Raw genomic sequence first — 25,182 nt, 5'->3', positions numbered from 1 at the left:
TACATCTAAAACCATCTCACTCAAAAGCACACCAAAAATGTTATGTGTCATCTAGGCAACTGGATAGTTCAATGTCTGTCTGCAGATATAAACTGGCTGTTTATAACTACAGTGTTTTGTGCCTAAAAATGAAAATTTTACTTAGCGGGCCAAAATCAGCTAGATTTTGGGACTAGCCTCATAGCTTGCATTTCCTATCATACAGAGTTAAATGCTGACTATTGCCAATTTCTTTTAATGTTTCCCACAAGTGGTAGCTAACAGCAAAGCTTGATACATATCTTGTTCCTAATAACAGACAATATAGCTTGTTGTCTCTAACAACTACTGTAATAAGCTGATTTGAGAGTGTGCTTTTAGAACTCTGCAGAAGCATAGTCTTTTATAGGAACAACTGAGTGATTCTGTATCTTATATTATCAAATACTTATAGGAGAAAATAGAGCTTGTTGAAAAAATCATACTCATTCTTGTAAGCTGAACCTATTTAAACTAAATTCAGGCAGTTGTTGCAATTTAAAGGACATGGTCTATCTCAGATTTGCATTCTAAAACATTGTAGAACCAGATTTATAAATCCTGTAAATCCTTTTAAAGGAAACATCTAAGTGCAGAATATTCACTACAACAGCACTACAAGTTATTTTTATAATATCATTTTTCTATTATGCATTTCTGTGAGTTACATTTTGCCTTCTGTTATGCTCCAGGTTCAAATCCTCAAAGGGTAAGTAGTATCTATTTCACTGGAATCAGTGGGAGTTAGTTATTTCAGAGATAGGGAACTCTGACATTTAAGTTTTAAGGCGAAATCAGCATGAATGTTTAAGTTTCTTCTAGTAAATCTTAATGCTAGTTTTACAGATACATATACTTCAGGAATATTGCCAGCTAAAAGGCCACCTACTTGTCAGTTACAAATCCAAAAATCTAATAGTACATTATTTTACTACAAGAACGGTCTTTATCAATGGAAATAGCCCGACTGGAGACAACAGGATTGCTTAGAAAAATAAGCACTGGAACCAGTGGTATCATTTGACCATAGGTTGTGCTCCCACCCAGACAATATGTGCAGGTTAACCCAAATGGGCTTTCAACACAAGAAGGGTGGAGAAGAGGGGTCATAAGAATCAGAGCATAAAATTCTAGCATTGCACCATTGCTTCTAACTGCCAACATTTAAATAGCATCATTTAATAAGAAATGAAATGCCGCTTGTGCTGGAATTGGACTGTTTGTCCATGCAAGGCTAAACCTGTGGTAAAGATGAGAGACATATGATGTCCAAAAACACTTTAAACTGTCTCTTTTAGTCATAAGCCACTGCTCTTTGAAACGATTCCTGTGTGGTTCTGAGCACATCCTGAGAAAATGTTCTAGTTGTCCTACTTCTTCTAATGTGTACTCTAATAAGGGCTCCTTTAATCTGTGCTTTAAATCTCCTTTAATCTGGTCACTGTTTTACACTTTGAGATGTATCCCTGAGGCCTCCTCTTGCCTCAGAAGAGGCTTGAAAACAACCATAACTTGCTGCTTGCTTTCTCAGACATGTCTATGTCTACATTCCTGGAGTCAATGTTGGTCCTGATAGACATGTCCTAAAAGCAGACTCCATCCTAGATGCAAAAGTGGTCTGTGTAGCTGGCAATGAAGCATGGCACTCACGGAAATGCTTGCTGGTGAAGTGAAGGTCTGATGAGACATGCAGTCTGTTGTTCAGCCTATTTTGCAACCTGAGTGACTTAACTGAAGTCAATCCCAACGACCCGTTTGAAGTCCAGAAGAGCAACTGGAAGTGTTTCCCAAACAGTGTGGTATGCCTGTGGGAAACAACAACGATGCCCCAAAGCTCACTGTTTTCACTGTCACTCCACCAGTACAGGGTGACACAGAAGTGGATGAAGCAGTGCCTAGCCTTACCTTGAGCAAGTACAGCCACAGCGGTGGTGTACCACTGCCCAGCTGTGCAGGCTTGGGAAGAGGTATGTGCTTGACAAATGTGCTTGGTTCAGTGCTAATTACATTGCTAAACCACTGTGTGTATGTGTGTGTGTATGTGGGTGTGTGAGGTAGGAGATCAGGAGTTGTCTTACCTAGCTCTATTACCTGAGCACCAGGTACCTTGCCTAAACTAGTCACCTGTGCTCCCTTTGTGTCAATGGCAAGGTAGGTAGGGTAATACATCCTGTTCTAACCTAGGAGATAAAGCTTAGAAAACTAATTTAGAAAATGAATAGCTACTATTTAGTTAGCTGAACATGTGATAAAAGTCTCCCTTTGTTTAAAAAATAAGTCAAACTATCATGAAATATTTTCAAAATATAGCACTTCTAAGACAATTTAACTCCCTTCTAGCTTTAAAATTCACATCTAAAACTTCCTCAACTTCTTTAATTTGTCTATTGCAATGAATTGTGACCCTCTCAATTTCCAACCTAGCCTGGTTCACTCCTCCTTAGGCAGCCTGGTGACCCTGAGCTCCCTGGGGATCACCATACTGATGCTGGCCTTAGTGTGGACGCCTGCTCGGCATAGCGCACGGTAGCCCACGACTCCTGGGCTCAAGCCATCTGGCGGACTCAGCCTCCCAGGTAGCTGGGACTGCATGCGTGCACCACTGCGCCCAGAAAACAGCATGCCAAAAGCATCCTGGGCTGCATTAGGAGGAGCACTGGTCAAGGGAGGCAATCCTTCCCCTCTACTCAGCGCTGGTGAGGCCACACCTGCAGTACTGTGTCCAGTTCTGGGCTCCCCAGTACAAAAGAGAGGTAGACTTACTGGAGAGAGTCCAGCCAGTGCAGGGCCACAAAGATCATTAAGGGACTGGAGCCTCTTTTGTAGGAGAAGGGGCTGGGCGAGGTGGGACTGTTCAGCCTAGAGAAAAGGAGGTGCAGGGGGATCTTGTGTACAAATACCTGATGGGAGAGAATGAAGAAGAGGGAGGCTGACTGTTCTCAGTAGAGCCCAGAGACAGGACAAGAGGCAATGGGTACAAATTGAAACATATAAAATTCCATCTGAACACAAGAAAACACTTTTTTACTGTGAGGGTGATCGAACATTGGCACAGGTTGGCCAGAGAGGTTGTGGAGTCTCCATCTTTGGAGATACTCAAAACTCCACTGGACACAGCCCTGGGCAACCTGCACTAGCTGACCCTGCTTGAGCTTGGACATGATGACCTCCAGAGGTCCCTTCCAACCTCAGCCACTCTGTGACCTTGTGATTCTGTGAATTTGCTTCAAGAAAAGAAAGCTTCAAGTCTTTATTGAGTTGGTACTATAAGGACAACACCTTTTCATGTCCAATCTGTAGTAAATCCAGACAGCCCTGATACAGGAAATAGGCGTTAATTTTAACATAAACCTGGTTTACCCTTATGTAAATGACACTGGATTCACACGAATTGTATGTTTATTAGTATTCTATCCCTTTCACTTTCATTTGCCTATAATTTTCATTTGTGCAGCTCTCTTCAATTATGGCTTTAGTTGTATTTCCCAGTTTGCATTCTCCCCTCAACAACAACAAAAAAACCCCAAACCAAACCCAAAGAAATAAATAAACACACTGTGTATTTTATATGTTTCTTGATGAAGAGTTAAGAAAATTTGAGATGTGTTCTCTCTTTTTTTACTACCTTGCTATTGATTACAAATCTATTTATATTTATGCATACACACATGCACATGCTCAGACACAAGATCATTTCAGTTAAATCATTCAGGTGTTTTGACATTGTACGGACCCCTTCAACACTTTCTTCCATTCTTTAAGTTTAGCTGTCAGCCTTCAGAAATCACATTAGTAGCCACTAACACCGAACATTACTGATTGTAATCAGATTTTCACGAGAGCAAGAGATCTAAATCTTCAGTCCTACATCACTGATCTTCAGTGCTCTGAAAACACAGAGCAAGTTCAAAATGTCTTTGCTGGAAGTGTGGAAATCTCCAAGTGGAGTGAAGCCACCAACCAGAATGTCTCCCAAACCACCTCCTGGTAGGCACTGCCACCGAAGAATATAGCGTGCACAGATATTCTTGGGGACTGTTCGGCTGCTTCAACTTATACTCAAATTATGCTGACAGTCAAGTGACCTGGGGAACAAAGAGATGTTTTAAAGCAACTTTGTAGGTCGCTCATACCTATATTCAAAAACCTTGGCCCATGTCTCTTGCATTGATTCCTTACCCGTTTGCACCTAAATTTCATTCTAAAACTCAAAGATAAAATAATGCAACCCTGTTCATGCTGGTGTCAGGCACCTGAGTTGCACATCATTTTGGTTAGCCTCTTTCTAACTAACTCTGACTTCTGCAGATGAGAAGTGCTATAGCAATGCTGAAAACTGGCCTTCCATGTTGAATCACGGAAGGCACGGTCTGCCAATCTTGCAGCACAGTGCGCAGTCACAGGGACCAAGCACTGAAAATACAAACCTGGAATGTATTTGGGTGGCATTAACTAGGTTTCATTTGGGTGGCGTTAACTAGGTTTCAACCCAATCTTTTCCTACTGTTGCTGTAGCCTTAAAACTATGTAAATGTATTGCTGCTGAAGAAAGGAGGGAAAATGAAACAAGTCCAGACAACAGAACCGCCAGCTCACATTAGTATTCTGCCATGGTGAAATAAACCAGATCGTTCAGACAAAATAGGCACAAATGAAGGTCTCATCGGGAATATAGCTGCTTGAATAGGAACGGCTCTAATCTCAGCAGTGCCACAAATCCCCTTTGAGAAAATGAATTTTGGAACGCTTTAAATTTTTAACTGTTTTTCAGTTTCCATGTAAAAGCACCGTGCCTCAGGCCACTCTACTAACATTCCTGGCTTGCCCTGCTGTAAAAATCTGTAAAAACTCATCCAGTCAGATGATCTGGGTTTTAATATCAAGTTGCTTTGGAGAACATTCATGGTTGGAAGTGCATAATAATATGTTTTATTATTGCTGTAAAAAAAAAAGAAAAAAGAAAAACAAGAAGTGGTTTGCTTTTGCACATTGGGGAGCTCTGGTTTGTTATTACATTCTATGCAATGATAATTAATGACTCCACAACCAGCACTAAAAAAGTGTTCCCTGGCTAAAATTTTCAAAAGTCACTAATGAGTTGGGGTTTCTTTGCTTTTATGTGTTCAGTTTGAAATACCTTAAAGAGGGACCTGGTTTTCAAAAAATGCAAAAGCTTTTCTGCAAATCACCTACCTTCCTCTTAAAACCTTCAGACCCTGTCATTTTAAGGTCATGGTAGATGCTGTTTACTGGTAACAAAAGAAAAGTATGTCAATTCACAAATTAGTAATAGAACACCAGAGCAGATCACAAATAAATCCATTTCAAAGGAAAATATTTTAAAATGATACCTTCCTTGCACCTGCAAGAACAGGCTTCTAGACTCTTGGGATGATTGGAAGCTACTTAATGAACAAGCATGTAAGCAAAAGAGGGTAGGCTAGGGACCGGTTCTAGCAGTTGTTTCGCATTATTCAGTAAAAGAAAGATCAAGACCACATCCTGCAGTCTTGGGTGGTGCTTGGACATGTCAGAGTACTTTTGAACGTCACTGCATGTGCTGTGCCTGCCTGACGCTGTCCTGGAGCCTGGCTGTCCTTTGCCCAGCAGGAGGAATCACTGTTAACACCCGTGCAAAGTGGGGAACCTGCAACTGAACCAGAAAGCTGATGTTTCAGCCTTGGTGTCAGTGTTCATTCAAGGTACGCAACGATGGAGAAAGGAGCATCACAGATGTTCTTATTTCATCCACCCAAATGACTCAGCTTCAGAAAAATCCAGAAAGGCTTCTAGGTCTTTCCCTCAGCTCAGCTGCACTGGAGCAGGCGGAAGAAAGCAAAAGAGTGAAGGAGAAAGCAAGTAACTGCTTCTGAGCTCTTCCTCCGCCACAGTGGTTATACCAGGGTATCCTTATTTCACGCCCCTCTACTTCTAGTCATGTTCAGTTAGCCCAGATTAAAAACTTTTGGACCTATCTCTCCCCAGCTTGGTTCCAGTCATTTAAGCAGCCTTGCCTTTTCTTCAAAGGGCAGTCCCTGGCCAGGGCAGATGTGCTGGATGTTCAGGTCAACATTTCAAAAATATATTTCTCTTCTGATACCTGAGGTTCTCACATTTTTAAGTGCAAATTTGCCTTCTATTTATTTGGGCAAGATGCAACTTTTGGTCCTGTAAAATTAACAGTGAGTATACTTGCAAACAACCAGATCACCGTACTGCGGCTGATTTTACATGCAAGCAAAACTGTCAGAGGCCAGTGAAGGCAAAGCAGGGTAGCACTTGGTAGCTCAAGGTGCCCAGCTGCATGGAGCTGGCTGGCCTGCTGATGGGGGTTCCTCAATTCTTAATCCTAAATCTGTCCCATGTTGGGATTATTTTTGTTGGATTAGACACCAGGCAAGGCTCTGCACTTGTGTAAGGTTCCTCTACCTTCCCCAGGATTGTCCACTTTTGCTTTGCAGAGGTCTCTGTCCCTATTGCAAGTCCCTCTTCCCAAATCTTGTGGTTTATCTGGTACCTGCTCATCATTTTGCTTCAAGGTGTCCTTTGCTGACAGGATTTATCCATAGACACCAAGATTTCCTCAGCAGGATAATGAAAGTGGTTATTGTTTTACTCCAGCTCTCTTTCCTTGCTATTTTCTGAGATTTTCCATCACTAATTCTTCTCCTCTGCCTGGCTGAAGGAGAGAGGAATGTTCATCTAGTTCCAGGCTGAAGGAAAAAAGTCTGGAAGTAAGGAGGCAACATCAAATGATCACACTTCTGATGACTGCTCTGACTTTCCTGGGCAATCCTCTGGCTGTGTGTCACTATGGCCTAGAAGACTTCCCTAGCACAGGAAAGTCCTACCATCGTAGCTGCACCAGGGTTCTCACAGACACCCAGACTTCTGGGCACAGGGCAAGGATGCTGGGTCTGCAGAGAAGGCTGCTTGCTATGCCAGCCAGAACTGAAAGGGCGCTGTTTTGCTTTGCTGAACTACAATTTGATTTACAACTCCTGACGCACTAACTGAGGTTTGGTATGTGACTGATGCTGCTGCTAGGAGTGAGGGGAGAACATGTGCCTTGACTAACTTCATCAAACTTTATGAACTTCTGTTTAGAATTAAAAAGTTTTATTTAAGGTCTATGCCTACATTTGCTTTCTCAGAATTGCTCTAGGCTGCAGAGAGGATAAACCCTGGAGAAGGGAATGGGAGAAGGTGCTCGGAGCCCAAGCTGCAGAGCTTGCCAGGGTCAGGCAATTTTTCACGCAGAACCAGGATCAGTCAGGGCCATGCTGAGAAGCAACAATCCGGCAGAGCTGGGCTAGGGAAACGCAGTTAGTGCGGTAGCTCAGGACTGCTGAAGCAACCATGGTGGGTGATAGCACAGAAGTGGGCAGTGTCACCCAGGAGCGGCAGGCTGAGGGCACTGTGCATGGCATGCCCAGCAGTGCTGCGCTGCATTGTTGGCAGCACACACAGGAGCTGGCAGCACACCCGGGAAATAAACATTGAAAGATGAAAGCAGGCCAATGTGGGAGGTAGCAGCCTGCACCGTTTCCAGCCTCTGATCACCTTCTTCCAAGCCCTGTTTCTTCACAGTGTCCCCTTGTCCTCCCACAATGAACGGATCATGGCCCTCCATCGGGAAAATGAACTGCCTTATGAAAAAAGGGATTGCCCAGATGTTTCCCCAGAGAACTGCTTTGCATTCAACGGTGTGTTCACATCCCGAGAAAGAAGGTGATCTGATTTCTTTTAATAGACTTATTGCAGCCTCGTAGTCTGGAGCATCCACTATTGCCCATGGCTTTCTCATATCCTTCTGAGTCTTACTGATACACCCCTTTAAGACGTCCATAGCAACACATTAGTACAGAAATACCACAGCAAGTAGCATCATGCTTTGATGTCTCAGGGTTGGTCCCTTGCACCAATGCTTCCTCCCAAAATCTAAGTGGATCTGATCCCACAGCTGTGGGGGTCAGGCTGGTGAAGCCTGGGGATGATAACCACCAGTCGCACAGTCTCCATCCTGCTGGCCTCTGGCTACAGCCTAGCTCTTCTGGTATTAGGGAATTTTCTTCTTGTTTATAGCAAGCAGCAGCCTATTTTCTTTCATTTCCTCCCTCCTATCATCAGATCCCCAAAATGAAACATATGGTAGTAAGAACAAAGCAGTTGATTATTTCCATTTCCCTCTACTCAGTTACTAGTTCTTTGCCGGAGTGGCAGACCAGAATGGCAGGTGTTTTCATTAGGCGAAGACGACTGTTGCTGAACCTTAATCCTGACAAAAATGGTAACATCAAGAGGATTTGCTCTATGAATAAGAAGAGATATAGCAAATCTGGGGTTTTATGTTACTAAAACTTTATACTTCTGAGAAGTTTGTAAGCATCTAGCATAAAAATATTTACTACATACTAGAAATGAAAATGAATGCTAGTTTGCTACAGAAGTAATTAAAAAGAGAAACAGCCTACAAGTTAAAGTTAAAACTGACTTACGGAACTTTTATACAAGTGGAGTCAGTACTGGGTAACTGCGGAAAAGATTATTATGGTTTAACCCGAGCCAGCAACTAAGCCCCACACAGCCACTTGCTCACTCCCCCCCAGTGGGATGGGAGAGAGAATCAGAAGAGAAAAAGTGAGAAAACTCGTGAATTGAGATAAAGACAGTAATAGTGTTGTGGTTTAGCCCCAGTCAGCAATTAAGCACCACACAGCCGCTCGCTCACCCTCCTCTCTGGTGGGATGGGGGAGAGAATTGGAAGAGCAAAAGTAAGAAAACTCATGAGTTGAGATAAGAACAGTTTAATAATTGGAAAATAATAATAATAATAATAATAATTATTATTATTATTATTATTAGTAGTAGTAGTAGTAGTAATGAAAAGGAAAACAACAAGAGAGTGAGAGAAGAACAAAACCCAGGAAAGGAAAAAACAAGTGATGCAACCGCTCACCACCCGCCGACCAATACCCAGCCCGTCCCTGAGCAGCGATCGCTGCCCCCCGGCCAACTTCCCCCAGTTTCTATACTGAGCATGACGTCATATGGTATGGAACAGCCCTTTGGCCAGTTTGGATCAACTATCTTGGCTGTGCCCCCTTCCAGTTTCTTGTGTGCCCGGCAGAGCATGGGAAGCTGAAAAGTCCTTGACTGGTGTAAGCACTACTTAGCAACAACTAAAGCATCAGTGTGTTATCAATATTATTCTCATACTAAATCCAAAAGACAGCACTATACCAGCTACTAGGAAGAAAATTAACTCTATCCCAGCCAAAACCAGGACAAATAGGTAAAGCAAAAGCTGCGCACGCAAGCAAAGCAAAACAAGGAATTCATTTACTCCTTCCCATGGGCAGGCAGGTGTTCAGCCATCTCCAGGAAAGCAGGGCTCCATCACGTGTAATGGTTACTTGGGAAGACAAACGCCATCACTCGGAATGTCTCCCCCTTCCTTCTCCTTCCCCAGCTTTATATGCTGAGCATGACACCATACGGTATGGAATAGCCCTTTGGTCAGCTGGGGTCAGCTGTCCCGGCTGTCCCCCCTCCCAACTCCTTGTGCACCCCCAGCCTACTCGCTGGTGGGGTGGGGTGAGAAGCAGAAAAGGCCTTGACTCTGTAAGCACTGCTCAGCAATAACGCAAACATCCCTGTGTTATCAACACTGTTTTCAGCACAAATCCAAAACATAGCCCCATACTAGCTACCATGAAGAAAATTAACTCTATCCCAGCCAAAACCAGCACAAAGATAAGTGATGCTTTTGAAGCAAAATCTCTCAGGTGATGTGGTGATATTACATGTTACAGCATGGTAGAGGTTGGAAGGGACCTCTGGAGGTCATCTCGCCCAGCCTCCCCTGGTCATGCAGGATCAGCTAGAGCTGGCTGCCCAGGACCATGTCCAGACAGCTTTTGAATATCTCCAAGGATGGAGACTCCACAGTCTCCCTGGGCAACCTGTTCCAGTGCCTGGTCACCCTCACTGTGAAAAAGTGTTTCCTGATGTTCAGGCAGAATATCCTGTGTTTCAGTTTGTGCCCATTGCCTCTGGTCCTGTCACTGGGCACCACTGTAAAGAGCCTGGCTCTGTCCTCTTTACGTCCTCCCTTCAGATATTTATATACATTGAGGAGATCCCCTGAGCCTTCTCTTCTCCACGCTAAACAGTCCCAGCTCTTCCAGCCTCTCCTCATAGGACAGATGCTCCAATCCCCTAATCATTTTAGCAGCCGTCTCTGCGTCTCTCTCCAGTAGCTCCGTATCTCTGGTGTACTGGGAAGCCCAGAACTGGACACAGTACTCAGGTATGGCCTCACCACTGCAGAGTGGAGGGGAAGGATCACCTCCCTCAGCCTACGGGCAACATCCCTCCTAATGCAGCCCAGGATACCGTTATCCTTCTCCGTGGCAAGGGCACATTGCTGGCTCGTGTTCAACTTGGTGTCCACCAGGAGCCTCAGGTCCTTCTCTGCAAAGCTGCTTTCTAGCCAGCCAGCCCCCAGCCTGTACGGGTGCCTGGGGCTGTTGCTCCCCAGGTGCAGGACTTTGCATTTCCCCTTGTTGAGCTGTTAGACTAACTAGATCCTGGCTATGCTGCCTCTATATTTATTTTGCCTGTTGTTACTAATTGTTAGCTCATTCTTTCTTGCACTGTTTATGTAGGACTGCCAAGTGGCAATTTAGCTGCATCTGTGCTCGGTGCACATGAATCCTTCATGAGTGCTACCCTGTTCTAGAAATGTAAATTCACGCATTGGCCTCATCAGTATCATTTTGAATGCAACTAACATCAATTATGTATGTTTCATTATATTTTTCATCCTCTTCCAAGGTGCAGAATTGCTTATACAGTGTATTATTTAATCTTTGGGGTTTTTGCCGGTAATGTATATGCTAGGCTGTGTTCTCTGTGCAGAAGCTCTATGCTGAAGCCGCCTCTTCTCCAAGCTGAATGAGGCCTCTTACCTCAGCCTGTCCTCACGGGGCAAGTGCTGCAGCTTCCCCTGGACAGCTTGGTGGCCTCTGCTGAACTCGCTACAGTTTGTTGAGGTTTTCCTTGCATTCAGGGGCCCCAAACTGGACACACTATTCTACATGTGGCTGAGTAGAAACAGACTATCACTTTCCCTGGCCTACTGGCTATGGTCCTGGTGGTACAACCCAGGACGCTCTTGGCCCCCTTTGCTGCCAGGACACACTGCTGGCCCGTGGCCAACTTGCTGTCCACCAAGACCCCATGTCCTTTCCTGCAAAGCTGCTCCCCAGCCCACCAGTCCCCAGCCTGTATTGTTGCAGAGGGCTCTCCCTTCCCAGGTGCTGGACTGGTTGAATTTCCCTGCATTTGTCCTTGCTGAATTTCATAGACTTCCTGTCAGGCCATTCCTCCAACCAGTCTAGATCCCTTTGAATGGCAGCTCTGTCCTCCAGCATTTCCAGGGTCCCGCTTTGGCATCACCTGCAAACTTGATGAGCACACACTCCATCTCCTCCTCAAAAGTCACTGGGAAAGATGTCAAACAGAACTGGCCCCTGCAGTACTCTGCCTCTGGCTTCCAGTAGAGTACAACCCATTGACCCCTACCCTCTGAGCCTGGTGATCTAACCAGTTTTTTCCTATCTAAGTGTCCACCCTCTGTACTGTAGTGTCCCAGTTTGTCTGCTAGATGCAGAGAGATGCGCTCTGCTATTTGGAATACCAAGTTGTCTTTTTGTACTGGTGCAGCACCTGTACTCAGCACTGGTGAGGCCGCACCTCGAATACTGTGTTCAGTTTTGGGCCCCTCACGACAAGAGAGACATTGAGGGGCTGGAGCGTGTCCAGAGAAGGGCAACGAAGCTGGTGAAGGGTCTAGAGCAGAAGTCTTCTGAGGAGCGGCTGAGGGAACTGGGGTTGTTTAGCCTGGAGAAAAGGAGGCTCAGGGGAGAACCTTATCGCTTTCTGCAACTACCTGAAAGGAGGTTGTAGAGAGGTGGGGGTCGGTCTCTTCTCCCAGGTAACAAGTGATAGGACGAGAGGAAATGGCCTCAAGTTGCGCCAGGGGAGGTTTAGATTGGATATTAGGAAATGTTACTTCACTGAAAGGGTGGTCAAGCATTGGGACAGGCTGCCCAGGGAGGTGGTGGAGTCACCATCCCTGGAGGAGTTCAAAAAACGTGTAGACGTGGCACTTTGGGACATGGTTTAGGAGGCATGGAGGTGGTGGGTTGATGGCTGGACGAGATGATCTTAGAGGTCTTTTCTAACCTTAATGATTCTATGATTCCTTTGTCTGATGTGACCAAATGTACTTCACCAGAACTTTAGCCAAGCAATGAATTTGCTCCCTGTGGTAGGGAGGGACAGGGAAATGTTCTGAAGAGGGTATGAATCCCTTACAACAACACCCACGTCTCTCCATCTCACTTTGTCAGCATGCAGCAGTCCCTTCTAAGGAACCGTTTGACCTCTCCAAACACAAGGCTCGGGCAGCCGGAGGCGTTACCCGCCTGAGCTGCTGCCACGGCAGGTGTGTCAGCCAGGTAGCCATCTCTTTAGAAAGGAAAAAATATGCACTCAGACCACGTCGGGGAGCTGCTCTGAACACTTCTGAAAAGCTTTCCAGGGCAAGCGGCGGGGAGCAGAGCCGGGGCCCGCCCCGCCGCCGGGCCCGGGCAGCCGGGCTCCCCCCAGCCGCTGGCGGGGTCCGGCCCAGCCCACCCCGGGCCCGCGCTCGGTGGGATTTTGGGGGCTGGGCGAGGCACTGCCTCCCAGGGGCTGGCCCGCAAGGCCAGGGCGGCCGGGCACGCCGTCACCGGTGCCCGCGGGGAGCCTCTCGGCCTACCGCTCCGGGGAGAAGCGCCGCGGGCGGCTCCCGCCGGCCCGCCCCTGCCGGCCACCGCCGTTCCCATTCTGACGCCGAGTGTCATGGCTGACTTTCGGCCCGGCTGAGGCTCCGGCGTGCTGCGGACGGGCAGGGCCCGGCGGCCGAGCCGCGCTCCCACCGGCGCAGCGCAGCGGCCGGGGCGGGGCGGGGCGGGGCGGGGCCGGGCCGGGCCGGGCCGGGCCGAGCTGAGCCCCCGCCCCGCCCCGCCCCGCCGGCCGCCACCTGCCACCACCCCCTTCCCCGCCGCTTCCTCCCGTCGGCCCCCACCACGTGACCCAGCCCCGCCCCGCGCCCCTCGCCCGAACCCAAAATGGCCGCCGGCGAGCCCCTTCCCAGATTGGGCATCGTGCCCGACTCCAAGATGGTCGTCAATGGAGGCTACCCGGAGACATCCTAGCGGGTCAGTCCGAACGCTGCGGCCCGGTAGGCTGGACGAAGCCCCGCCTCAGCCAGCCTACCGCTCCCATTGGCGCTGCGGAGGGCCAGGCCCGCTCTCATTGGCTAGCGAGGTGTCGCTCCCGCTCTCTCCGCTCCAGGGCCCGGGGAACTATTTTCCATTCGGCGGAGGGGGGCCGGGGAGGGGGCTCCTCCGGATCGCTCTGTCCGCGCCGAGCGGCAGGCGGCGGGCCCGGGCGGGGCGGCGGAGGATGCTGCGGCCGTTGGGACCGCCGGGACGGCGCTGAGGCGTCGCTGTCCCCGCTGCGGCGCAGCGGTAGGTGCCTCCCGGTCGGAGCTCGGGCTCGGCGGATGGGACCTGCGCCGCTCGCTCCCCGGCAGCGGGAGGCGGCCGCTCCCCGCCGCGGCCCCGGCCCCGCTGCTGCCCGCCGAGGCCGCGGCTCCGTGAGGGAGGCGGGGAGCTGCCGCCGTCTCCTGGCCGCGGGCAGCCAGCGCCCGAGGGAGCCGGGGGAAGGGACGGGGCCGGGCGAGCGGCAGGGCTCGGGCTCGGCTGCGGACCATCGCCGCGGGGCTCGGCCGGGCCGGGGCGCGGCGGGGTGCCCGCGGGGGAGAAGGCCGCCCCGGGGCGGGGAGGGGGTCGGTAGGGGGGGCAGCTCCGCTCGGTCCCGGCCACTCTTCTGGGAGAGGCGGGGGAAGCCGGGGCTGGCGTTTGCAGCGAAGCCCGGGGGGCTGGGGGTTAAACCCGCCCCAGCTCGAATCCGGTGCGGGCACCCCGAGGGAGTCGGTCGGGGGTGCCCCGTGTCGGGCAGCTGGCGGGAAGGCAGCGCCGGGCTGCTGCTCCTCTTGGGCTTCCAGGTTAATTTTGGAGCTGGAGCAGGAGCAGGGGGTTTTGGTCGGCGGTCGCCTGTAGTTGAGTTCGCACGCGTGTTTGTCCGTATGGAAATCACCCTTGCAACACTGCCGTTAGAGAGTCTTCAGGGCACACAACCTAGTGTTAACCCCTTCTGTGGAGGGCTGGTACGTTAAACATCAGGCTGCTTCCCCCATGAGCACTCACAAAAGTTTGGAAGTCGTCTTTATATGCATCTAACGCAAAGTTATGAATGGCTTCTTGGAATTGTAGAAGCAGTAAATCGTGTTATTTCTGCTGTTGTTAACTTTGTAATTCAGTACTTGCACGGAATCACAATAGCTCAATCCCGTGGAATACACTTCTGTCTCTGATATGTTTGTCTCATCAGGTTTGTGTATCAGCTGAGCATATCAACGTATGAACACAGGATGTACAATAGTTACGTTTCCATTCCCCGAATAGTTACAGAATGCTTCTCTTCCTTTTCTGTCCCCTCTAAAGCTTGTCAAAGTTTTATACAATGTTTCTATGATTGTAAATTTTATGCTAATCATCATATGGGGTACCATATCCCATCATGTGAGGTGTGATCCCTGACCATGCCATGCAAACCCTATTATGAGAAATAGTGTGCTTTCCCAGTGAAGCTAATTCCATTATGGTTTGTGACATTCTCTAGTTTGGTAGAGGTACAGCTTTTCTCACATGAATTGCAACAACTTCAGGAGTGCTTTTGTTGGTGCAGTATACTCCTATAACAGGAAAATATTTTGGGGAAAGATGTGGCCCAAGTAAACTATTTGCAGGGAGATGACATGAATGGATAGTACTACTAAAGCTTGCATTTATATAACCTTACTTAAAAATAATTGCGTTCCATAAATTTGCGCAGAAGTTGACTGGAACTCATTTTAAATTGTTCTGCCTCCTTCAGAAGACAGGTGAACTAAGTATGTGCATTGGATATCAAGATGAGAGTGAAAATCTTGAGAGGTTTTTTCTTGGCTTTAAAGCATTGTGCAGAACACTAAACTGCATTTTCGTGGCTAAATACTTCAAATACATTTGAGTGTTCTGTTTTCTTGAGTTTTTACTTTATCTTAACGTCTTTTGTGTAATTATTTTTTAAACTTAAAATTCCCTTAGAGATGAGCAATTATATTTCAGGGCACTTTTTTTTTTTTCCTTTTGGGTGAATGGCAAAAAAGGCCCTTCTGTGGTTGCAAGTACCACAGTAAATATTTTACTAGGTTTTAAGTGTGTTATCATTTAAAATGTAGCTTTAGAGTAGTTTCACTTTAATAATTTTGTTAATATCCTATGAGTTAGGACCCAATACTAGGAGGAGATTGTTCAGTTGCTGGACCCTTTAGTGTGAACTTCTTTACAGAATCAGTGTCTTAATGTGCATTTCTAGAAGGCTTTTATTTTTATTACAGGATTATACAATGAGGGTGTAATTCCTGATTTCCTTTCATGTAAACCTGGTTAACTTCAGTTTAGGGATGTTACTCCAACATACAATACTCTTACAAAAGAGACTTTTTAGTCCCATTCTACCCCACCAAGTGTATTTGTGCAACATTAAGATTGTAATTTATGGGCGCCAGATATTTTGAGTCCAACAAATTATTGAGGAGGAAGGAATGTCCTTTCATAAGTCCATTTCAGGAAGGGAAGTTGGGGTTGTGTCACTGGGTAGTGACCATGGAGTACATCATCGCCCCCAAATGCCGGTTGCCTTACTCACTTAGATCTCATAACTTTTCTTCTGAGTTCAAATCTCTTACGGGCCCCTGTGCACACAGATGACATTAGGGCAATTGTGGTTCACACACCTCAAGATCTTGTCATGCAGGTTTGTGCTATTAAAGGCTTCCTGCTGAAGATGTCATGCACACCTCAGCCCGAACATAACCCCTGTTACCTTGAATATTCCCAGTTGATGAGGTTGCTACAGTGAGATATTGAAAGAAGGCAAGTTTCCAAGTTAACAACCTCCTAATTCATTCAGTTGTCAATCCGTAAACCAAGATATTCCAGAGGACCTGGTATCAAAGCAATAGCCTTAGCAATAGGGTCTCTGTCAGAACAGATTTAATTCTGGCTTTTTGTGGGTTTTGTACATTAATAACTATGGCAGAGTGAATTAGCTATACTTTTAGGGTGTGTTCCTTGTCAGTCCAAAGCAAAATACAAAATAGAGAAAACAAAACGATTTTGAGACCTGATGGACTGAGCTGCTGAAATCTGTTTTGATTTTCCAGTTGGTGTAAATATCTTGCATCTACTTTGGTTTCAGAATTGCATTAGCAATACAACCAGCTAGTGAACTCAAACAGCTGGGTAGCATGCAATAGCTTGACATGAGCTCATATGTATGAGAGCATTGGAAAAATGGCTGGGTTAGTCCTTGGAGGAATATCTAGAATTTCTCTTCTATTGGTCTTTTAATGATGGCAGGTACATCTAAGAAAGAGAGAGCACATGGAAGGGATTAGAAATCAATTGTGTTCTATTAGAAAGGGTTGGGGTTTTTTAATCTTCTTTGAAACATGTGAAACCTGTCACTCTGCAGCAAGGTTCTAGAGAGATGACTGTTCATTGAATTTGATGTGGCAATTCACATGTTTCCCTGATGGACTAATAACCCAAGATGGTATAACATGCATTTTTCTGGTCTCATTCATTATGTTTAAAGTTAAGAGATGTATTTTAGTCTAATCAAAGGATAGTGATGATTGTGGTTAATAGTTGAAAATTACCTTGTCCTGTGATAGCCTGTTGCTAAATAGCTCGATTTTTGGTAGATACTTCATGGGATTCAGATGACTCCATGTAACTTTCCTACAGTACAGTTTCATACAGGTTTATCTATTCTTAAGATTTAGTTAAAGTGGTGATGTTTCATTTACTGCTACAAATAGTGAAAACAAATGTAAAATCTAAACAGGATACCTTTTTCTTCACTAAAATGTACATTCCCGACTTTGAAAGAAAGAACTTCTGATGTAAAGGCTTCACCATAAACTCCTAAAATATTGATTCCTATTCCAAAATATTGGAATAGGCTGGCTGGTTAAGTAGTTCTTGAGTAGCTGTCTATTTCAGGCTGATTTCCTTGCCTCTTGTTTCCCTAAGAGCTATGCTTGGTAGTTTCTTCAACCTTAAGGGGAAATTAGCACTTAGTATTTATGTTGTGGTATTTATGCCTAGAGGCTTCATTAAGGCCACAAGGCTTGGTTGTGTTGAGCAATATGCAGTGCCTCCCCTCCATCTGATCCCAGCCTGCACTGTATTGAGATGCCTGCTGTCTTCTAAAGATGTCTACCTGGTTTTTAAAAAAAATGCATTTTGATTTATGGGGTTTGGGGTCAGAAGGATTATAAACTTTTCTGATACTGTTAAGCTATGCATTAGTGTGAAACAAACATGCCATTGCTCCATTAAATAAGAAGTGCTCTGAAATGATATGTATTTGTGTGGTTTGGTTGTTGGACAGCTTATTTTAATCTTTGAGCTATATCTAGTTAAAATATTGTATTTAAAGTTTAGTAAATGTATGCTATACCTTCTGGAGCCCTTATACTTTGTCAGCTCTATAAATTAACTCTGACACACTGAATATTTTTCACCAGCTAACGTAGCTGTTAGTTAAGTTAAATAAAGGAGAAAAGCCCACATGCTCTCTCCAGGCATACAGCTGGACATCTCTGTTAAATTTTTCAACAAAAATGAAATTTTGATTGCTTTTTAAAGCTTCATGAATACACTAATTGGTGAATCATCTAATGTGCAGTTTAGTTTCAGGAAATATGAAATGGCTCACTAACTTCATGGTTATAAGATTATGCAGACCTTCTGAAAATCTCAGTAAGAAAATGTGTGCAGTGGTGGTGGTTGATATTTTTGGCTGTGAGAGAGGTTGGCTAAAACTCAATGTAGTTATGCATAGTCTGCACTAGTTTATGTGGTAGAAACTCATTTGAAGAATTATCTGGAAGGAAGAAAGAGTAATTTTACAGGTTTATCTGCTCTTGGGACCTTATCCGGATTTTGTTAAAGAAGTTTGCAGTCAGGAACCTCTTCCAGATCTGTAACTGGTCCTGAATTCCTGGATAATGGGATAGTTGCTTTTCACCCTCTGCTTTTACACAGCCATGGTTGTTGAATTCTTCAGTCTTAATGTTGGACAGCTGCAAAACATTTAAAGCCTATCTTTGAAAGATTGGGATAAGAAGGAGGGGGAGATGGAAGCTGCCCAGATAAGTAATACTTCTTGAGGACTCTGAAGAATTTTCTTTATGTAGCCATATACGGTGTGTTCCTGGCTAGCTGGATACTACTTGATTATGTACTGTGTTATCAGCTGAAGTATTTAAACCAGTAGTCCTTTATTGTGAAAGTTGGGGTCTCTACAGTAGTTGAAGAATCAAAGAGGTCAGGAATTTGCTTTTCTTCTTGGTGCAGCAGAGTAAGAAAAAATTCAGTGCAGTGCATAAGGTCTCTTTGTAAAGTCGAGGTTTTTATAGTAAATATTCTCATAGTTGAAGATGCATGAAGCATTCTTAGAATATTGTATTGCAATACATATTGCAATACTTATGGTGAGCACGAACTTCTCATAGGCAGAAGCTTTTACAGTGTTTGGAAGTGGTTCAGCGATTTCTTATTGGAGTACATTTACAGAGGTAGAATATGAAAGATTGTTTAAAAATTTTAGTACCGTGGAAGCAATTGAAAATAGTTTTCCTGCAATACTAAATCTGATAATGTTTTTGCTCCTTCTCAGCAGAGTGAATTCTGATAGTAATTCAGAAGTCAGCCTGGCACCCAGATGAAATCATTTGGGCCTCATTGCTCAAGACTCAAATGTCAATCATAGGATTAAGAATTGTAATTCTGGGATAAAAAGGTCTGGCACTTGGCACCTCTTACATATTTCCATTAGGCTAGTAGAGACTCAAGGACTGCAGTTGAATTAATTAGGCTTGATCAAGACTGTGATAAAACTGATCAAGATAATCTCTTAGAATATTTGGCCTTTAATAGCAAAAACTTAGGCTGTAGTGATTGCTTATGCCAGTTTGACTTAATTTTCTTCATGGAACTTGGCTCACTAAGGATGAACATGTTTAATAGGGCAGACCTGCAAGTACCCTGTTTCTTGAAAAGAGCTTGAACACCAGACTTCCATCTCAAAGATGTCTCTAACTTCTGATACCTTGAATTCTGTCTGCTTAGGTACATCTGCTTTTATATCTAACTATATACTCTGCCTCTGTACCTTAGGTTTTTGGTTTTGCAGTAAGGCCTGTGCAGCAGAGTCTGATTTACTGACTGACTCGCTTATAGAAAAAATACCCATTACTGAACTTTGCTTTTGGAGAGCTTTTACATTTGGCCTCTGTGAGGAAGGAAGTATTTTAATCATTCCGCTAGTGCAATAAGAGGTCTCTTATTCTTTTGAAGTAGCGTATGGATAAAGTGAATTAATTTTAGACTGCAAATTATCTTTAATCTTCAGTTGACTGGAATCTTTGTGTGATAGATTCGGTTAAACACTTATACTGCTTAGTTGATGCTTTGTTTTCTTAGATCTTTAATTTTCACATTTCTGTTGGGGAATGGCGAATTACATACTTTTTAAAACATGTTAAACCTCACTTGCATAGAAAGTGGAATTCAATTAAATATACAAATAGCATTTTAAAATTGGTTTGTAGTTTGTTACTTCAGATGTGCTGGATGAGTAGTTAAGCCAGCAATTTTATCAAAACACAGTTTTTATTTAAAATTCGCTCAATAAGTTACAATTTCCATTCACTTGTGTCTTGCAGTATTTTAGACTTGTTAGATCTCATTTCTCTTTCATTGGTCTTACTCATGCCTTGGAAGAGGAAAATAACTATGTATTTTTAAGCTGCCAAACAGTTGTGGTGGTAAAATTATTAATACTTAAGATTGAGAGGTCTGGCTAAGAGGTTATCTTTACTAAAAGAACATTCCTTTCAACTAAAAGCTAGCAGTTTGTGATTGTTTCCAGCTCCCTGCTTCTGCACTAGGATAATACTGGGTGTGCCACTCCTATAGGCTCTACCAAGAGCCATCTCTCTCCATATTGTCATGTTATTTACTGCTTGAGTCCTCTTTAGGATTGTGGCTGTTAGCAAGGGACTTAAGGAGTCCATCCCTCCCAGGGATGGGTACCTGGCATTGTTAACACTGAAATGATTGTTTTTCCTCACCTTTTTCTGAAATAGTATATAGGTTGGGTCCCTGCAATTACTTGGCAGAGAACCAGGAGAGATGCTGTCAGTGTTCTCTCACTGTGATAATACTTAATAAAGCTTCTTTCTGACCTGTCCTAAATTGTACCGGTGTTATTACGCACTTGGAGTGCCCAGATTCTCTGACAGTTTCTCAATTTTTATTCAAGAAGTTCATTTAATCCATGATGTTCTCCTTTCTTTTCTCTTCTGGGTTAGTTGATAATGGCTTGTTGAGAGAGACCAACTCTGGGTGCCGTCATTGGCCTAAGAGAGTGGGCTGGGGTGTGTGATGGGGCGAGGGGGTGCAGAGGGGTGATGGTGGTGTGTTGTCCCTTCAGACTGCCGTGACTTGTTCTCTTAAGTCTCTCATCTAGCCACACCTGTAATGTAACAAAAGTCTCTTGAATCCAGTGAGCAAAGTTTCTGCTGCCAAGATCGCACTGGGTATTTCTGCAAGTTCTCGCCAGTGGCTTAACTAACTCATTTGGACATTTGACGTTCTTTAAAACTTCGGCAACAAAATGATCTGCTTGATTTTGCTTTATTCTTATTTATTTGTTTGTTTATTAATAGTAAGTCAAGGCCTTAATGCAGATTTTCACAACGCTGGGTAGATTAGGATGTAAATTGGATTTGAAGTTTCAGTATCAGACCAGCTTTACCTTCAAAAATGTATGTGGTTTATCTACTGAAGAAGTTCTTCATAATTATTGTCCTTAAGATCTGGACGCCTTATTTATGGAAGCAAGACATTTGACAATGGGACCTCTGGTTCTTACAGATGTAACAAACAAATTATATGTAATAATCTAGATTAAGATTATGAGATTAAAATTTCTGTTAATATAATCTTGGAGAATGCAAAGGTACTACCTCTGGGTTTAAGGCCCTGAAGTGCAAAGTATTGACTCTGGGAGAGGATATCAGGCACGTGTTAATAAATAGTTCACCTGTTCTTGTATTCTTTGCTGAGCAGCATGTATTGGCCAGATGGGTTTTTTTACTAGGTGTACCCTTTGATGGTCTGGGCTATTCTTATGTTACATCCCATTACTGTATTTCAGGAGTGCATTGTCTGCCTGTTAGTATTTTCTGACATTATTAGCTTATAGCCTGGTTTGGCAATTAACAAAATTCTGTCCCATCTTGGATTATGACATTGTGATTGTTGGTTTCTTTTGACAACTTAGTTATCTTTAGAAGAGAATGTTTGAAATGGACTTTTGGAGAAGATCTGCATTTATTCTGGAAGCTTAGTGTATTGTGCACTGGTAAAATTGTGGAAATACTGATTTTTCTAATTTCTATTCACTTAATCACTTTGAGGATGAAAATTCTTTTTTGTTCTTTATTGTAAAGATAACTTAGCAATTAGTCTTCCAGTATGAGAATTCCAAAATAACTTCTCTTATGGTCTTCTATGGTGCTTTCATGTCTTAATTAAAATGTTTGCAGGTTCAGTAAATCCACACGGTAGTCTACATTATAGAGGTATTTTTGTTGCCCATTGAATTGTATTCTAGCAAAATTTATTTGAATAAGTACAAGGACTCTTTCAGATTGACCTGCTGATCTACTGTTTCCCTTTACTGGAACTAAAAAGATAAAATCTGGGAATCTGTGAGAAGTTTTATTTTTATAATGCTGAAGCAGTTGTGCTGTAAGAAGTGAGAAAACTGCTTTGCCTCAAGAGTCTGGGTTGACCAGTGTCAATCCTCATGTGCAGATGATACGGTTTTGTTTTCTCAAATTCCTTGGGGTCTGAAGCATCTGTTAGAGGATTTAGCATTTTTGCCAGTAGAACTGTTAGTCCTTATATGCATATGACATGGTTTTGTTCTCTCAAACTCCTTTGGGAGTGAAGCATCTGTTAAAGGATTTTCAGTGTTTTTGTCAAAAGGAACATGACAAAAATTCAAAACTATCAAGTAATTACACTCATCTATAGCTCGGAGTTGCTTATGTGGATGACTGATGACCACTGCATTGAACAAGTTTTCTATTTTGATATTTGTCTAACAGTTGTGAACAGAATAAACGAGGTTAGGGGCCTTAAGGTCCAGACCAGGAGAGTAATTTGTGTCTGAAAAAGTAGTAGTAATCTTGTATTTTAGATTAAGGTTTGGACTTAGATTCAGTATGGCAGATGGTTTTGGAAAAGCATTTTGTTCTACTGTAGACCTGTTCTACTATAGACGTGTATATAATTCAGGCAAAACTGACTTGTTGTTGATTAAACTTATACTTGTTTCCAGGACTAGGTCTGGAAGCCACCTTCTAGTGGCTAACTCATAAGTGGTCTCAAAGTTTGAAATCTCCCTGCTTTTGTGCGTTGTTTGGTTCATCCCTTCCCCACATCTGTCGATCACTGTTGTACTTTTTTGGTGAGTGCTGTTTGGCTTTTTTTGCAAGTAGTTTTGATCAGAATTTTAAGAATGGAAAAAATTAGCATAGTAATGTATCATCAGTTGCCTTTTTGAGACTATCTATATTTAACTGATATTTGGAAATCCTTGTTGATAGTGAGCTCCAGAGGAACTTTACAGCCCTGTTTTCAGCAATACAGTTGGTTTATTTGGGTAGAAAATACTCTCCCTGAGCATCATAGATGACAATAGATAAGCTGAAGATTTGCAGTTATACCTATTTTGTAAGTGGTTCCTAAGATATAAATGACTTTGGTCTTAGTCCTGTAAGTTCTTGCTTACGGGCTCAAAAATTATCATGTTATGAAACCACTTTTTGTTTCAGTTATGCAAATAATTCCCTTATTTTGACTCGGTAGCAGTGGAAACAAAGACTGCAAAAGATCTACATAGCCCATGAATTCTAGAATATTTTTTAAACTTTAGTCAAATATGAGAGATGAATCAATTTTGTACCATGATAAGCCAATCATCTCAACACTAGTAAAGTTAACATGGCATACTAATAGCATATCTATGCACAGTTGAGCAATGTCATCCCTGTACTTGCTTTAAAGCCTGTAATAAGTGAAAAGAATCTTGATTTGCCAGTTTCATTGACAGAGGCATGTATAACTTCATACAAGTTTCTTAATGTGACACCAGCAATGGCGTTTTCTGTTTTCCCGAGAAATACAGAGGCACTAAGATTTTTTTTTTCTTTCTTCATAATCCCAGAGAGCAGTGAGTAAAGGAGACCTGAAAATTGTGGAGAAAAGATAATATTGTTATGTAAGGATATAAAATGCCATACAGCTGTAGTTTACAATTTGTTTGTTGCTATGAAATTTGATAAAATTATATTCCTCTTTTTAAATATGAATGCTTTGTCGAAAGTTTGATACAGCAAAGATGTGCAAAGAAATAGTTTTGCCCTTTTTGTTATGCAGTACAAATCTAGAAAGAGGCTAGTCTTGTTCGGGGTCCATTCTCAATTTTTTCCTGTAAACTCACCTCTTGTGTCTTATTTTCTGAGTTCTCACAAATGTTGAGCTTGGTTTCTTCTGTTACTCACGAACTTGCTTTTCTTTGTACCATTAAGTTATAGCTCTAATGCCAAAAAACCTACTTTGCAATTTAATTTTGGCTGACTTGAAGAGGGTCAGTAATTACTGTTTCCAGCAAGTTGAGTTTTTTCCAGCAGTCTTTCTATGAAGAATGTGACTGTGGATTAATTGAACATAAAAATGAGTCAAAAACTTTTTTCTGCCAAAGGCAAACATAGGATTAGGTGCTAGTAAGGTTTTCAAAACTCTTACCTAGGTAATTTGTAGATCTACTGTGAGCTGTTGCTCAAGGAAGTATAAACCTGATTTGATTTAGTGAGAAAGTTATTGGGGTACAGCTTACTTGTAAAATAGATAGCAATTTTGTGGATTTTTTTTAATTTTCACTCTTAGAAACAAGTCAATGTCGAGGCATTTTTAAAGCCTACTGCCTTCAAGCTTCCTGCCAACAGTGAGGTTGTAATCTCTAAAGCATGGTACCCTGTCTTTTTTCAAGTTACGCTGAATTCAGAGAGGACAGTATGTTAACAGTTGTTGATTTAAGAATATGCTAACATCACGGATGACATACCTAACAGAATTTCTTCTCTTCTGCCTTGCTAGTTTATGCGCATTCCTTTAGTGTCCTGGAGGGGCTGAGGAGGCAACGGTGGTGCTCTGCGGCAGCAGGATGACGTACTTTAGTCATTGAATAGTGTGTGATAGTATTCAGCTGATGCCTCTCTTCTGAAGGATATTTTAGTTCTGTGGTTTCATTAATCACTGTAAGTTTTCCTAATGCTCAGTATGCACTTTTCTTTTATAAAAACACCATAGTACTGGTATAAGGAATGATCTAGAGGGAAACACTTCGCAAACGTAGCTGAGCTTGTTATTAGCATGGAAAAGTAGTCTTGATCTTAGCTGTCACTACTGTGCTGTCAGAAACCCTCATGGCTTGTGTATAGCAGGAGCTATGGTGGTGTTACAGCTATGTTGGGAAAAATTCTGGTCTTTGATTTGGGACAGTGATGGAAGCCAAATCAGGAGAAGAATGTCAATGTACAAAGCTACCTCTCTGTTACAAAATCTTACTAGGTAGGTCTACCAATACAGCACCATTTGCAAATCCCTTAAGCATAGATGAATCCAGTGCTTCTGATCCTTGTTTCCTACTCATTTAGCTTTGCATGTGTATTTTATAATCTTTTTACTAATTTTGGAATTGAACCATGTATTTAGCTGTAATGGGAATTGATTGTACTTCAACATTCGAGGCAGCATAGGTAATTAAATGCCTCTATGCAGGAGCTAAGCCTGG

The 25,182-nt window shown here is 43.5% G+C and overlaps 1 protein-coding gene across 2 annotated transcripts in view; it reads left to right on the top strand.

Moving 5' to 3' along the window:
- The window catches only part of SOCS5 (suppressor of cytokine signaling 5), a 74,807-nt gene that overhangs the window by 29,685 nt on the left and 19,940 nt on the right, over positions 1-25,182 (top strand). The window contains exon 1 of one of the 2 annotated variants that reach the window (XM_072856749.1): positions 13,447-13,601. The exons of the other annotated variant lie outside the window; for it this stretch is intronic. The gene's annotated coding sequence lies outside the window, so the exon portion shown is untranslated. Of the gene's footprint in view, positions 1-13,446; positions 13,602-25,182 lie in introns of those variants that run through there. 2 annotated transcript variants of the gene reach the window in all.

Source organism: Ciconia boyciana, chromosome 3 (genome assembly GCF_034638445.1).
Source record: "Ciconia boyciana chromosome 3, ASM3463844v1, whole genome shotgun sequence".
NCBI classification, from domain to species: domain Eukaryota; kingdom Metazoa; phylum Chordata; class Aves; order Ciconiiformes; family Ciconiidae; genus Ciconia; species Ciconia boyciana.
This window is presented reverse-complemented; position numbering and strand designations above follow the sequence as displayed.